The sequence below is a fragment of the Pelodiscus sinensis genome, chromosome 4 (genome assembly GCF_049634645.1).
Source record: "Pelodiscus sinensis isolate JC-2024 chromosome 4, ASM4963464v1, whole genome shotgun sequence".
In the NCBI taxonomy this organism is placed as follows: domain Eukaryota; kingdom Metazoa; phylum Chordata; order Testudines; family Trionychidae; genus Pelodiscus; species Pelodiscus sinensis.
Window position 1 is genome coordinate 124,619,433 of NC_134714.1, and position 6,127 is coordinate 124,625,559.

Sequence of the window (6,127 nt, forward strand, 5' to 3'; positions counted from 1 at the left end):
CAAATCCATATGTGGATAGGAGAGGTGAGGAAGCCCAGAACGGTATTATTGCAGGGATGATACATTAGGAGCCCCATCAAACAGATCCTGCTAGGTAAAATCGTGTGGCCCCGCAAAGCCACCTCCCTGCTTAAATCTAAGGAGATGCAATGCAGGAGCACAAAATATCACCTAGCTAACTAGATTTTAGGCCATGGTGAACGCCATAGTATTTGAGGCCTAACCCAGCTAGTTAGTATTATGCTGCTGTAATGCAAATAAATCATCAGCACTGAGATATTAATCTCCAAGAGCCAAACACTGGATCTGTTTTGTTAAATAATTTTGTGTAGCCTTGATACCCACTGGTACACAACACAGCATGCATCAACTCCCAGACCATAGGCACTCCGACAAAGCACCAGGAACCAAGTTTTATTCTGTAATTCCTGGTCTACGCTAGGGAGTTATTTCAGAATAATCCCCCTTATTTCAAAATAGCAAGCGGCACGTCCATACCACCCAGCCCGTTATTTCAAAATAATGGGCTGGTTATTTTGAAATCTGTACTGCTTTCCTCCGGGAATATCCTTTATTTAGAAATAGTTGTTTCAAAATAGCATTAGTGTGGACAATCGAGTGCGGATGTGTGAATACCCCCTTTACTGACGATAGTTCAAAGAAACACTAACAGGTCCTGTCCCTTTAACAAAGCTTGACAGTCCTTCCAGAAAGTAGCATCATGTGGGCAAGGAATTCCGCTGCATACTGTGCCATGGTGGGGGTGGGAGAGAACACACACACAACTGCGGACAGAGAATAACAGAGGGAGAGCAGGGCAAAAGCCAATGAGTACAGTGTGAATCTGGTAGGTGAAAGCTTTTGGGTCTGTTGGGTAAAGAGGTTTGGGGTTGTAATTGTCAGAGTAGCGGGACTTTGTACATTCCTTGTAAATAAACAAGATAGCGGCAAAGGAAACAGCAGAATCCATTGGTTTTTACTTCTAGCAGGACCAATTCCGGGGCCCTGAACTGTGACTAGCTGATTGCATTGAAAAGGGGCAACTATGTCATCACTTCCTGGTTAGTGTCCAGAACCAAATGGGGCGGCATCGCCATATGGACATTTATTTGTGTGATTTTGGTGAAAGTTTGACCTCTGCTGCGTTTGGTCTTCTCCGTGATAGGTACAGTAAAACTCCATTAGTCTGGATTCCAATGCTTCAGCACTCCTGATGGTCCAGCACCATCAGGAACCCGCAAGTGCTCTGGCTGCTGGACCATTGGAGCTACTCTGTGCTGGCTTCCCCGATTCAGCCACTGCTGAAACTGACCAGCAGCTGAATCGGGGAAGCCGGGGGCAGAGCTGCTGGGGTGCTGCCGGTTTGGTCCTGTAGTGCTGCCCCTCGGCGCTGCGGGACCAACCCGGCAGCACCCCAGCTGCTCTGTCCCAGGCGTCCCCAAGAGTAGCTGGGGTGCTTCCGGGTTGGTCCCACAGCCCCAAGGGGCAGCACTACAGGACCAAACCGGCAGCACCCCATCTGCTCTGCCCCAGGCATCCCTGATTCAGCTGCTGCTGAAACTGATGAGCAGCAGCTGAATCGGGGACTCCTCGTGCAGAGCCAGACTATTGGAAGGGGGGGCTATGAAGGGTCTGGAGTGGCATCCCCTCCCCACCCCAGACCCCTCATAGCCCCCCCTTCCGATAGTCCGGCATATTTGATAATCCAGCATCCCCTGGGTCCTAAAGGTGCCCGATTATCGGAAGTTTACTGTACTTGGTTCACTTTGTTTAAACTCCATATCCCTATACACCGTGCATTTCCTGCATCTCTGCCATTCGTAAGTGATCATAGGTTCTCTCATTGGACAGGTCTCATTTTCCATTACCAGAGGGCTGTAGTACGATTTGGGTAATGAAAAGGCTGATTTTCAAACCCAAAGGCTATTCTAAATCTCAGACTGTTGCAGGTTGTCTTACTGCAAGCTCACAGCCAAGAGTTTGGGAATTCTCCTCTGTTCCTTGAACCAACCAGACTCTCAGAGAGCTGGATGTGGATAGAAATGAATTGCAGTATTCAGAGGCAAATGGATTTGTAAAGGACAGAAATGTGCAAGCTGCAAGAAATAGTTGCTAATCTTTCATAATGGTTGTTTTTCAAGATGTTTGGTTTCCGTCCATTACTGCACAACCTTAACTGCCAGCCTTCCAAAATCCCATCTTTGCTTCCCTGCCATGAGACAGAGATCTCACATACCCCTATTTTTTTCTGTGAAACTCTTGGAAAGTTGCACTTTTTAATGCTTGGGAACATGGGGTGTCAAGAAGGCTGCCATCCTCACTAGGGCAGTGCTAAAGCTGTGTGTGTGTTTTCTGGGGCTGTCTGCAAGCTATGTCCTGTCAAATGCATTAGCTTTTCATTCCCTAGCTTTTCTGCTAGGTACTTTGTGTCTAGTGCAACCTGAACCGACCCACCCAGTGCAGTGGTTGTGGAGTCACATCCCCTCATTTCTAGGTGCCGAAAGGGTCTCCAGCCCAGCTGTGGTTACTTTCACAAAACACAAGATCTTCGCAAAGCCCCACAGCTGTCAGAGATGCTCATCTTTCAGGGCAGGACGCGTTCACAAAGATCTGTGCTTCGTGACAGCAGACGCTGCTTTGTCACAAGCCTTCCCGTATAACGTAACACACGTGCTGCCATTCTAGAAAACCCGTTCCTCTTCCCCAGGTTAGGCCCCAGGGCTGCAATGAGAGCATGTGACATAGGCAGCATGTTCTGCTCCCCTAAAAACTAGAGAAGGTTTGTGCTCATGCTAATTATTTTTATGGCATATTAACCTCCACAACAGGGAAGCACCACTAGGCAATAACGTTCTTGTCTTCTCTAGGTTGGGCTGCTGCCGTCTCTCAGAAGTTTCTTTGAAAGACTTATCGCTTGTTCTTCAGACAAAGCACTGCCTGAAAGAGCTGGATCTAGAGTCTAACAGTCTGTCCCTTCCTTTAATTACTCATTTTAATAAGGAGCTGAAACGTCACAGAAGCACACTAAGGATAAGGGTTAGTTCTACTGGAATTCTGCAAGGGTTGCCTTTATAGCCATAGTGTGTTGCAGAATTCCAGCAAGCGTCACTGATGTAAAAATTGGCTTTGTTGGAGGATTGTGGGATTGCTATTCAGTTTCACAAATGCAGCAGCTCTGGCGTCATGACAGACACCAGAATGCGTATGTTCTATTTCTGAGCATGTATCGTGACCAACAGGCTGGGCGAATAAAGTCGATGTCTTTTTAAAAAATCCTTGTCTAGGAGAAATGTTTGAAATGTTAAGGCCTAATCGGATTACCTACCTCAAACTGTTAGACGTGCTGCTTGAACAGCTCTGGTAGTGTTCTTCAACTAGCCCCCATGAGGGCCTTGTTCAGCTGAGCATCCTGTCTGGACTCCAGCTATGCTTGAGGGCTTTGCCCTTGGCAGCTCCCTGCTGACCATCCTCTGAGCAACCCCCTTATCTTTCTCCAGCTAGCACTGGGGATGCACTGCAGCTGGGGAGCAAAAGGCAGGGAGCATGGGAAGGAGCTGGAATCAGGTGACTGAACTGCCCAGTGTCCTTACAGTAGAGCCCCTAGCAAGGAGGAAACCAGCTGCTGTCCAGTAGGCACTTTTCCCTCTTCAGCTACAGAGCATCCTATGAGCCCACTGCAGGGTAGTATGTTCTGAGGCAGCTCCACATGCAAGGGTTCTGCATCTGGGTCAGAGCTGAGCAGCAGGGCCATCCTTACAGCAGAGACCACCCCGCAGAGAAGCAGCCAGGCTCTGGAGAGTTGCCCCAGTTCCTCGGGGACTCCCCATTCTCTATCTCAAGCAGTATTGAGGCTCCCATCTCTTGCAGCTGCTGCTTCTTCTCTGCCCGCCTTGAGATCAAAAATCCCAACTCACCAAGTGAGCAGGGGAGCATATGGCTATTTGGACAATCAAGATTTTCAGTTGAAATTTGGCTCAATGGACTTTCATGATCATGAGGGGAACAAAGTGTGCCCTGTTGATCTACCATTCAGAAATCTACCAAGATTCATGTCACAAGTCCTGCCCCCAACTTTATGAAAAATGTCTTATAAATATGGCTCAGACTGTAGGCAACATGCATTATGTGACATTTTTAAAGTGAGTCTGCTGAATAGGTGTGTTCTGTTTCAGGGCATGTATCATTCTTATATGTGGCCAGGCCACCTGATACTGAAACCCATTTTGGATCTTGTACTTTTCTGCTCAAGGAGAGAGAAGTTTGAACTGAGTACAGAGAATTCCCGCCTTGGGCAAAAGGGAGAAAACCAATCACGGCAGTCACCATGAAACCTCCCACTTACCACCCAAGATGGAGCTGGAAACATCTAAGTCTGAACAGGGGGGAGGATCAGGCCTATGCTGCGAGGCTGCCTAACTTTTGGAAAAGATGAATGACTGTTTTTGCATGTAAGGGTACGTCTACACTAGCCCCCTAGTTCGAACTAGGGAGGCTAATGAAGGTGACCGAAATTGCTAATGAAGCACGGGATTTAAATATCCCGTGCTTGATTAGCATATTCTCACCTGGTTGCCATTTTTTAAAACTGACTAGCCCGAAGTAACTGCCCACGTCTACATGCGGCAGAGAAGCGGGATTTCGAGATAAGCCCCTTAGTTTAAACTAACTGTTACTCCTTGTGGAAAAGGGATTTATTTGGGATTGTGTTTCTGTATGGGTACGTCTAGACTACAGGGTTTTGTCAACAGAAGTTTTGTCGACAAGTACTGTCGACAAAAAGCGTCTACACTACATTCAGTTCTGTCAACAAAGCAAGCTGCTTTGTCGACATGGCAGCGTAGACGCAAGGACAGTTTACATGCAATAACGCTTTCTGTCGACAGAAGGCATTATGCCTTGTGAAATGAGGTTTACCAGCGTCGACAAAACTGCTGAGTCCTACTTGAAAGGAATAAGAAATCCTCCGGAAAAGGGCTCATTTTCCGGAGAATCGCGTCTAGACTGGCGCTTTTCTCCGGCTTATCCCCAAGCCGGAAAAAAGCGGCAGCCATGTAAATGCAAATGCCGCGGGGGATATTTAAATCCCCCGCGGATTTGCAATTCCGAAGTGTCTAATCTGCATCCCTTTTCCGGAAAAGGGGTGCAGTGTAGACACAGCCCTTTTGCCAGCAATAGCTTCTTCAGGTACAGAGAACTAAAAGTATTAAACTTGTCCAGCATTGTTAGAGCAGTTTTGTTTTATGAACATTTAAAAAAATGCTAAGTGCCATGTAAATATAATGCAAAATAAGTCATTAAAAATTAATTAATCACTTCAACATAAAATGAAGACTATGAATAATGTATGGCTATAGTGTATGTTTCTAATCTGTAAAGATGCGTTAATTATACTACTCCTTCATCAGTCTCTCTTTGGTAAAGACTAAAGTGTTACAGTGAAAAAAAAAAAAAGACACCACCTTGTCTGAAGAGTAGTCAAACTTGCTTTTCATGGGGACAAAGTTTTATATAAGGAACTATGCTCATTAAGAGTGTCTAGCTCTTTATATTAAACTGCTGAATGTAAATTAGGTTTGCCCACTACAGTATTTTTCCCCTTGAAACACTGAGGAAGTTCCTAGGATGTGGGGATCATAGGCTACAAATGGACGTTTTTAACCTATGTCAGTCAGGGTGTGGAATTAGTTTGACAAATATTCATCTACTACACAAAGCTGTGTTTCATTTTCAGGTCCTGTTGTCTTGTGTGCTGTCGTCATTTCGGTCAGCTGAGAACTTTCATGCTCTATTGGAAAATCTTGCATTTGGTTTAAAAATAGAATATTTTATTAAAATAGTCCTTTAAACTGAAGTAATTATATAACAGCTGGTCTGCAGGAAAATAGGGATGTTAATCAAAATTTAACTAATCAAATAGTCGATGAGATTTTCCTCAACTATTAAATTAGTCAATAAGGACTAGCACAGTGTTCCGCCTTTGAAATGTACAACAGCTCCAGTAAGGGCTCTTGTGCGTTTCAAAGTTGGAACACCACTGCTATGCTCCTGCCCCTCCCACAGAGCTGGAGGAAACCGGTTTTTAAGCTGGCTCCCCGCAGCACCTCCTCCTCTGCCCCCCGTTGTCTTT